General features: G+C 44.7%; 1 long non-coding RNA gene across 1 annotated transcript in view; it reads right to left on the reverse strand.

Annotated features, from left to right (window-relative positions):
• Positions 1 to 7,868, reverse strand: part of LOC135204953 (uncharacterized) — a 46,634-nt gene extending 38,766 nt beyond the window's left edge. The window contains exon 1 of the long non-coding RNA XR_010312387.1: positions 7,732 to 7,868. This is a non-coding gene — a long non-coding RNA (uncharacterized LOC135204953). The remainder of the gene's footprint in view (positions 1 to 7,731) is intronic.
• Between the last annotated feature and the right edge of the window lie 2,554 nt (positions 7,869 to 10,422).

Here is a 10,422-nt window from a genome sequence, read left to right on the forward strand (position 1 = left end):
GTGCTATCTCGGAGAGCCAGCTGGTACTGGGCTGCAGCAAGCAGCCCATACACCGCTAGCTCTCGCTCACTCGTCAACCTGAGTGCCAAGTAATCCATTTCAAGAAGGAATGTGTTCGGCTAGAACCATCAAGTGCAAAAAAATACGCTCGAGCATTTGCATTTAATCGAAATGGATTTCAGTGAATGCAAACGCTGAGGTGGTGTTGTTGTAACAATCACCATAAGTATCTCAAAGTCGAAGCTGGTAACTCGTGGGAGGTTTGCAGGGCAGTCCGAGTTGCAGTTCAATTCAGAAGATAGCATTCGTCTCAGTCACAACCCGTAAAGTTAACTACAATATGTGCCTACACCTCGGACAATTCAACTGATAACAGAAGCATGTCGCGAGGGCAATATACGAAGTATATTTGTAGGTTCCTGTATATAGACCTCCATCCTAAATTCTCTTCCATTCGAGGAACAAGAATAAGGACTGGAAGCCGACACCCTTCATTCTTTAAAGAAGAGAGCGAAGGATAAGTTTTCCTGGAGGAAGACTTCTATGGTGACAACAGGATACTGAAGACGCTACGTAGTTCGAGCCGAACTGGGATGTTCACACCGTTCTTCTCTATCCCGGGGTTGGCCGCCTACTGAAGCGATGGACCGTCAGGTCCATCCAGGCTGAGCCCCTCCCGAGATATTCTTTCCTTCAGTGCTTCTCTCAACGCTAGAAATTCCAGGAATTCAAGCCTTCGGTGAGACTCCCGATTATCGTAGTAGCAATTATCTGGGATTCTCGTCTTGCCCACTCTGGACCGTGGTTTCGCCCAAGTGTTTGCAGATCGTAGAAGACCAGAAAACTCGGAGAGTGCTAGAAACTCCAAAGAATTCTAAGCACTCGGCGAAACCTCCAACCGAATTCGTCAGACAATCATCGGGTGGTGGTCCTCCCGATTCCTGTAGAAATCAAGGAAAGGGCAAGATCCTTCCTCAACGACGGGGACTTACGTCCGGTAGGACCCGAAGGTCCCCCCAGGAACGCAGTCCCCCGACGTGGAATCCTACGAGAACGCTCTGCAAGATCCCTCCCCTTCCCTTAGCAGCCATAGGAGAGAAAGAATGGGGGGACGAAGACTGGATACTCACTTGCCTTCCCATTGGTGCTAGCAGTCGGAGAAGCGAGCACCGGGCAGCCATCACCATGCAGTGATGGCCGCCTCAGAGTCTAGGAAAACATTACCGTCTGGAGAAAACATTTTCCCGAGGAGGGTTACGAACTTGTATATAGACTAAACGTCTGCCTGCCACCGTGAGGGCCTTTGTACCGTCATCTGGGTGAGGCTGAGCGAGCATCTGACAGGGAGAGACCCGATACCATCCTCCGACGCGTCCCAGTCCTCGTCGAGGTCGAAACCTCTCAAGAGGACCGAAGGGGGAGCCCACCCCGTTCTCTGTGTGTGTGGTCCAGCCGGACTGTCCACGTGAACTGCGGTGATGGTCACTCCGCAGAGGAGGTTGAATGGACAGGTGAGGGGAGACCCGACGCTCCTACCCTGCCTACTAGCAGAACCTGTAGGCTGGGAGGACGCAGGCGATCACCAACTCACGGTGGCGATCGAGCTACAGGCCTGGACCAGCGGTTTTCTTGCGAAGGGGAAAATAAACGCTGGACCAAGGAACGGAGCGTCGGTCTCTATGTCAGGGGAGCTGTTAGGTTGAGAGCTCATACCCTGCCTACCAACAGAACCGGTAGGCTGAGATGACTTGTAGGCGATCATCAAACCACGGATGACGATCGAGCTGCCAGTCTGGACCAGCTGTCTTCTTGCGGACCAAGAACGGAGTGCCATTCTCTTCAGGAGAGCTGCTGGCGATCGGCTCTCCGGGGGAGAGCAGCTAGACCGAGAGCAGCGGCGACAGTCCTGAGCGTCAGAAGAGCTGCTGCTGGTTCCCCTATCCATCCAGTCCCGGTGGGAATGGCGGTCAGGGGACCAGCGAGAGTCCCGCTGTTGCGGTGGGGAGTGCGCCCCTCACGATCACTCATGATCGCCTCGCTCTTCCTGGTGTATCCCCAGGAAGTTGAAGGGATAGGAGAGGTAGATCTGACGGCCCCCCTCACCCACCGGCAGAACCGGTTGTGCTGGGGGGGGGGGGGCTGCTGCAGACGCTCACTAACCCGCGGTGGCGATCGATCTGCAGACCTGGTCAAGCGGCCGGACCAAGAACAGTGGCGACAGTCCCGAGCGTCAAAAGCGCTAATCGCTGGTCCCCTCTTCGCCCCGTCCCAGTGGGAACGGAGGTCAGGGGACCGGCAGAGTCCGCTGTTGCGGTGGGAGCGAGGCCTGTCTTCATGGGGGGTCATGCCGCTTTCCAGGCGACCGAGGGGACCGCTTCCTCGCCTCAGCCCGCGGGCGGTCTGGGACCGTTGCGTCAACCTGGGTATTGGCAGATTGTTGTGAGAGCGATCGCTGGCCTGGTGGGAGTCACCTGGGCGACTCCCACCAGTCTTCTGCTCCGTGCCTGGATCCTGGCGCCGAGCAAACTCGGTTGCCTGGGTCTTGGCTGCACGGTCAACCCGCAGGTGACAGTACACTCGGTACCTCTCGCGAACTAGAGGCCGAGACGGTACCTAGCGTCGAGGCACTCTGGCGCCAGGAGAGGAGGTACGGGTGTTAGCCGGTAACCCTCCGGTCCCCGTCATCATCTTCCTTGCAGAAGGAGAGACAGGCCCCGTTCCTGAAGAAACAGGAGGAGCAGCGGAAGCCCAGACTGTCCCACCTGAGTGGGACAGACCCTTAGAGGTCTCTGAGCGCAACTTCTTAGGGGGAGAGGAGGCTACCTTCTCCTTTGGCTGGGGGGGCCTCGGAAGTCGAAGGGAAAGAGGCGGCAGAAGACGACGGCAACACATTCTTCTTCCTGGACTTCCTCTTCACCAGTTCCTCAGGACACGCCGACAGGTCCTCCACCCAGGACGGAGTTGGGGCAGTTGCCGAAGCATCACGGCCCAACTGCACCTGTCCGGAGGGACCTGCGGGAGTAGCTGTGGAGAGAATGCTTCCTCGAGGAGGGCTACGAAACTCCTACCTGGCAGGTGAAGCGTCTGCCACCCCCGAGAACCGTCGTCTGGGTGGGCCGTCTCTGAAAGAAAAGGATTAATTTAAAGAGGGCTGGAATGGCCCCCCCCACCGGTCTCTGCATGCCTGGACCCGCAGGAGGAAGTCACGTCAAACCCTGGGCACCGGACGATCGCTGCAGAGAGCGATCGCCGGTCTAGCGAGAGTCACCCGAGTGACTCCTACCATCTTCCGCTCCGTGCCTGGGTCCTAACACGGTAAGCGAACTCCGCAGTATGGACCCTGGCTGCATGGTCACCCGTAGGTGACCGTACACTCAGTAACGCTCGCAAGCGGGCGGCCAAGACGGTTCCCGGTCCGGGTGTGGAACCTTTGGAACCGGGAGAGGAGATACCAGTGGTGGCCGGTACCTCCATGGTCCCCGTCTGCTTCCTCCCCGAGGAAGGAGAGACTGGCCCTGTGAGGACGCGCGGAAGACCCACCTGTCTCATCGGAGCGAGACAGACCCTTAGAAGTCCCGTGACAAGACTTCTTAGGGGGGGAGACCACCTTCTCTTTTACGGCAAAGCCTTAAAAGTTGAAGGGGGGGAGGCATGAAGAAATGATGATCTCGAAGAGGAGGATGACGACATTTGACAATGTTCCTGAAACGACTCAGGCAAACGTCATCGAACTGTGCAAGCATACGACCTGTGTAAGCCTTTTCGAGGTGTCTCTTTTCTACGAATGATTGCACCTTATGAAAAGCAGCTAGAGCATCCTTAATTCTGCCGTTGTCATAGAGTCGTCGTCCTCCTCCTCACCGCTGCCAAGAGAATCTCTTCTTGAACGACGTTACGTTGCATGGCCTCCAACTCTTTCAGGTCATCTGTCATAAGCTCCTCTTGGTGCTCCTCGAGAAGGTCATTGATGTCGTCCTCATCGACCACCAGCCCCATGGACTTGCCGAGTGCATAGATCTCGTCAACGATCTGGTTCCAAAACTGTTTCAGGATCGTCAACTGTTCCTGAATCTGCAGCACCAGCTTCGCCCACGTCAAATCCCTCGAAGTCTTGGATACGGCATCAGGCCAGAGTTTCCTCCACGAGGAATTCAAGGTTCGCCTCGAAAACCTCCTGCCCAAGCTTGGTCGATGAGTCAGATGCATATCACAACATTGACATACTCCTTCCAAAACTCACGCAAGGTGAGGTTTGTGGTATCGGTGATGTTGAAAGATCTCTTGAAAGATGTTTCGTATACAGCTTCTTGAAGTTCGATATCACTTGCTGGTCCATGGGATGGAGGAGAGGGGTGGTGTTAGGCGGAAGATAAAGAACCTTGATAAACAAATATTCCGCTACGATATCTCCTCGAGGCCAGGAGGGTGAGCAGGGGCATTGTCCAACAACAGCAGACATTTCAGAGGGAGGCGTTCTCTTCCAAGAATTTCTTCACTGTCGGGCCGAAAACACAGATTTACCCACTCGGTGAACAAAAAGTCTCGTTACCCAGGCTTTCGCATTAGCCCTCCACATCACTGGAAGCTTCTCCTTAAGCCTTGAAGGCTGGAGGAGTTTCAGAATGATACACAAGTAAGGGGTCACCTTGTAATCCCCACTGGCGTTTGAACAAAGTGGGAGCGTAAGCCTGTCTTCATAGGCTTATGGCCCAGGGTAGCTTCTTCTCTTCCTGCGTGATGTACGTCCGACGAGGCATTTTTTTTCCAAAAAAAGGCCCGTCTCATCACAGTTGAAGACTTGCTGAGAACTGTAGCCATCGTTAAGAGTCATCACTCGTTGAACGTCTTTAATAAAGGCTTCAGCCGCTTTCGTGTCCGAGCTGGCCGCCTCCCCATGCCGCACCACCGAATGGATGCCAGTCAGTTTACAGAATTTTTCGAACCACCCATGAGAAGCCTTGAACTCTGGGGTTGGCGTCGATGTCCCTTTCCTCCTCCATCGTCTTTGGCCTAAGCAATCAAATCGACGAAAATAGCGCTGGCCTTGTGGCAGATTGCCGTCTCCGTTATCGTATCGCCAGCGATTTCTTTGTCTTTTATCCAGACAAGAAGCAGCCTTTCCATCTCATCGTGCACGTAGCTCCACTTGTTGGACAAATAGTCACGCCCTTGGAAGGTGTAGCTGCTTTGATGACATCCTTCTGCTTAAAGATGGTGCCTATCGTCACCGGATTTCGGCCGTATTCCTTGGCGATCACACTAAATCGCATAACCAGCTGCATATTGCTTATTACTGATCTCCGTCTTCGTCTCCATAGAAAGCATCCTCTTCTTTCCGTGAACTTCAACTTTCTTGGGACCCATGACTATGTATATACTGTTCGTAATTATGTTATGTATTATATGTATGTAGTAAAGTTCTCACACATGATAAAGTAGTACTACAACGAAATCACTAACGAATTTACGTTAATAAACGAAATCGTATAGAACGAACGAATTCTGCGTGCTTACGATACCGATGATGCCGCGCAGTGGCCGAAGAAAGCACGCGCTACATAGATGCATGATGGGAGAGATGCTGACCAATAGGAGAGAAGGATCTTATGGCGGTGACTAGCATCAGGAACCAATGGGAGAGTGGAGGATGGTGGCGAGTCTACTCAGTTGGCAGCGCGAGTTTTAAAATTGTTATCGGTGGTCCGGGCAAATCTCGGACTTGACAGCAACAACCTTTCGTATCTTGAACAATTTTCGTATGTAGAGCCGCAAAAATCTTCTAATTTGCTTTTGTATCTCGAGTTTTTCGTAAGTTGAGCCTTTAGTTTCTCAAGGTACCACTGTATTATGATAAATTTAGAATATTAATATTACAATACATGTGGAATATTAACATTATGATAAATGTGGAATATTAATAGGCTATTACGTTAAATGTGGAATATTAATATAACGATAACGTAGACATTAATATTACGATAACTGTGAATATTAATATTAAGATTTGGAATATTAACAGCCTATTACCACAAAAATACGGAAATGCCCAATGAAAAACAAACGTGCCCCACACTTAGTTTAGGCCTACCATATAAAATTGCCCTGTTTATAAGGAAAATATATATAAGTTACAGTAATATACAGTGTAATATTAATATTACCATAAATATAAAATATTTATATTAGGCTACGCCAAAATACGGAAATGCCCAATAAAAGCAAACGTGCCCCAAGTTAGGTTTGGGCTAATACCCTTATAGGCTAGGCTAGCTAAATAAAAATGCCCATTTTTGAAGTTTAAAAATACTTAATATGTGATAATTAATATTAATACAACGACAAATATATTAACATTACAATACTATCTCTGTTTTTTTCATCTGTCCATCTGGCTGTGGGGTTTTTGTATGGTAACACTGCGTCCCGGGCTTTAAATAGTTACGCTACGTGTAAGTTTTAGGTAAATAAAAGGATATTTGGGTGTACATTTGCAACTGAAAAGTGTTTAATAATTTACTGTATGCGAATTACACCATTAATATTCGAAATAGGTTATTGTTATTATTGTTGAATGTAAGCTCCCTTTTCGGGGTGGCGAATGGAACAGCCAGACGCAGTGGCGGGAAAGTTGCTTCTCTCGCTGTTCACTACGGCAAGATGTCAACGTATTACTTCATTATACGTAAGTATATCAGTATGTACTGTTAATTTTTATAAAGTGCGTTTCAGCCAGATACGATATGACGTAACTTGGTTAGCATCTGGTTGATGGAATTTGCGTCTGGCTGTTCCATTCGCCACCCCACCCGAAAAGGCAGCTTACATTCGACAATAATAACAATATTCTATTTCGAATATTAACGGTGTAATTCGCATACAGTAAATTATTAAAACACTTTTCAGTTGCAAAATGTACAACCAGATATCCTTTATTTACCTAAAACTTACACAACGTAACTATTTCAAGCCCGGGACGCAGTGTTACCATACAAAAACACCACTGGAGGATGGGACAGATGAAAAAAAAAACAGAGTATAGGTACATATGGAATATTTATAGATAAGGATAAATACGGAAATGCCTAATAGAGGTAGGCTATTAGAAACAAACGTGCCCCAAGATTACCTAGTTTGGGCATAATAGCCTAGTAAATAAAAAAAACAATTTTTTACGTTTGTAAGTATTCAAATAATTGAATATTAATAATAACAGCGACAAATATACTAATAATTATGGTAATTAAGGAAAATAATTTATAATTACGATAAATACGTCCATGCCCCATACAAACAAACGAAAACAAACGTGCCCCAAGCCTAGTTTAGGCTAATATATAAACATGTCAATTTTTTAGGTTAAAATAATACATAAATGAATGAATATTAATATCACGACAAATATACTACCTAATAGCCTAATCATGATAAATAAGGTCTTGGCTAATTTATAATTACGATGAAATCATTCAATGCCGCATAGAAACAAAAACAAACGTCCCCCAAGCTTTATTTGAGGCTAAATATATAAAAATGCCTATTTTTCAAGTTTAAATATACTTAAATAACGAATATTTCATGACAAAATAGAGACAAATAAGGAAATCAAGTCGGAATAAACGTCAAATCGACACTTAAGTCGAAATCAATCACAAGAAGTAACGCCCACATGTCACTCGACGCCCGGTGCCTGAATGCCTCTGGAAATTTAATAAAAGAGATTAATGAGCTCACGTGTGGGCGCCCGCCGCCCAAAACCCGACGAAAATTGAGGCGGCGAGGACTAAATATCCGAAGAAGGAGCCGCAGCCATGACGAGACGACGACAACACAGAAATGGCGACTGCGCGCGACTGCGGCGAAGCGTCTGCAGCGGACTGTAGTCGACTTCCCCCTCTTTTGTAACGGGTTCGTGAGCTCAATTAAGCTTAATTAGGGGTATATTTGGTATTAATAATAATATATTAATTTATTTATATCATTAATTCCATCATCTCGATTATCATTTTATAGCCGACTTTTAATGCGTCTTTCAGTCGAACGCGTCTTTGCGGGGAGCGTAGTCGCCTTCGAACAGTTTTGCTGGAATAATTCGTTTGTTTCAATTATTTACGGCGATTTTGGTCGATAATTAATTCATTTTTATAATTCCGATTATTATTCGTGGGTTTAATGAAGATTTTAAGCGTTTTATTATGGTTTAAATAACAGATTATTTACCCATGCATTGTTGGACGGTTTGCTGTACGCTGAGAATATCTGCTGTTATGTATAATCATTGTCGTCTCTGTAACGGCTCATCGTAACTTAAACGCTGAATGATACAACCATTTCTGTTGTATGTATTACGTAACACAGCTATGCTAAATTTGACTATAGATCATTAAAAACTCATATATTAAATTTCATACAATATATCTCAAAATTTAAACGTATACGAGGCTCAAAAAGCAATTTAAAATTACGAAACAAAGGAATTAGGCTTGTGTAGTTAGCATGCAAATATGGCGGAATTATAAATTTGTAAAAATTATTTCCATATTTTATGGTAATTTTCCCTTCAAAACTTTCTGATTGAAATCAAAATGAGAAGCAATAAACTCATATCAGCTTGAAAACGCAGATGAAAGAGACGAAGTGATGTCCTGCTCTGCTTAACTATAAGATAACAAACTTTTTTCTATGTCTAAGCCCAGTGTTTTATAATTGGACTCCCAAACAAAAACAGAAAGTAAATAAGTATATGTATCGGGCTTCTTATGTAGTTTAAAAGGAGAACTGCACGCATAGTTATATAATTAGGCTACATATGCAAGATATGTCTGGGACGAAAATATTGAAGGGAATATGCTACTGCTGAGCCTTACCATAGGCCTACGAACATAAGATATAACAGAATAAAATATGATATGATATGACAGATTACATTTCAGCTTATTTCTACTCTGTAATCCAGGATATACAAATACAATGGTTTCAAGTATGGGATATCTTTATAAAACATTTGGCGTCAGACCTTTTCATTACTAATATGAGAAAAAATGACACACAGTAGTATCAATTTCGTAATTAATTTTCTTTTTATAAGTCATTGTGTTCTCAGAAACCATTATCTTTTAAGAGAAACGACTTATTTACATAGAGATTTTAATGTTTGAATATTACGTAAGTTTACTATGAACCATCTAAAGAAAACGTAATAATCAACATAGAAACATTCGCTTTACAGCCTAGACTAAATCAGAGTATTAGAATATTTTTTTCTTCTTTTTAGAAGGGTCAGAGGTCCACACCAGGCTTCTTTGCCTATTTAAAACCTGTACGATCATACATTTCCTTTTGAAATACTAAAAAAATGTATAAAAATTAAAATAAAATAACCGCGCCGAATATACAATATTTCTAGCAAAATCCTAACTATTACAACAATCCTCAAAACAAGTTAGCCTTTGGTTTCTTTTGTAAGCAAGTGTCAAGTAAGTTAGTTCATTCACTTATAAACAATTATTGGCTTAACTTGAATAGCTATAAGGTTATAAGTATGATTTTGCTGTAAGTATAGAAGAAACTTTACCATACAGTGATTAGGCCTATGAGCTAATTATACTTCTGTATGCTTCCTTATACATCATGTATTTTCACTGAGTATTTAAGCACCATTCATTTACTATAACTAAAGATATGCATGAGGAGAATGAGAATGCATAGACATCTAAAGTGTGGGCCTATGTCAAAATACCCAAGTGTAAATAAAGATAGTTTTGTTCTAAAGGGTCCAGAATAATACAAAGTGTTAAAGAGTCCGTGTATAATTTTCAAGACTTTACAAAAAGCTTTCGAACCTTTCCCTGGTTCATCTTCAGTCCAAATGAACAATTAGTTACAACATACAGATGGTAAATTTTAAAAAACAAGAGTAGTTGAAGATCGTTTGACACCGGGCGTTAGCTTGTTAATGAGCTAACGACCGGTGTCACGATCTTCAATGACTCTTGTTTTTAAATTTACCTCTGTACATGTTGTAACTAATTGTTCATTTGGACTGAAGCTGAACCCAGGGAACGGTCGAAAGCTTTTCGTAAAGTCTTAAAAATTATACATGGACTCTTAACACTTTGTATTATTGTGGACCCTTTAGAACATTATATATAACAGGCAGTCCCAGGGTTACGACGGTGTCGGCTTACGACATTCCGAGGTTATGACGCTTGTCAATAGACATTATTTCCAGGGTTACGACGCATGTTCCAGGGTTACAACGCATGTTCCAGGGTTACGACGCCTACAACGCTCATCTGGGGATGAAATATGACACCAAATAATGCAAAATAATCAATATTTGAAGGTTTTTTATGAAAAATGCCATAGAATGCAGTTTGACATAGTTTTCAATGCACCCAAAGCATTGAAAGTAAGGTTTTCTTA

Source organism: Macrobrachium nipponense, chromosome 48 (genome assembly GCF_015104395.2).
Source record: "Macrobrachium nipponense isolate FS-2020 chromosome 48, ASM1510439v2, whole genome shotgun sequence".
Taxonomy (NCBI): Eukaryota; Metazoa; Arthropoda; class Malacostraca; order Decapoda; family Palaemonidae; genus Macrobrachium; species Macrobrachium nipponense.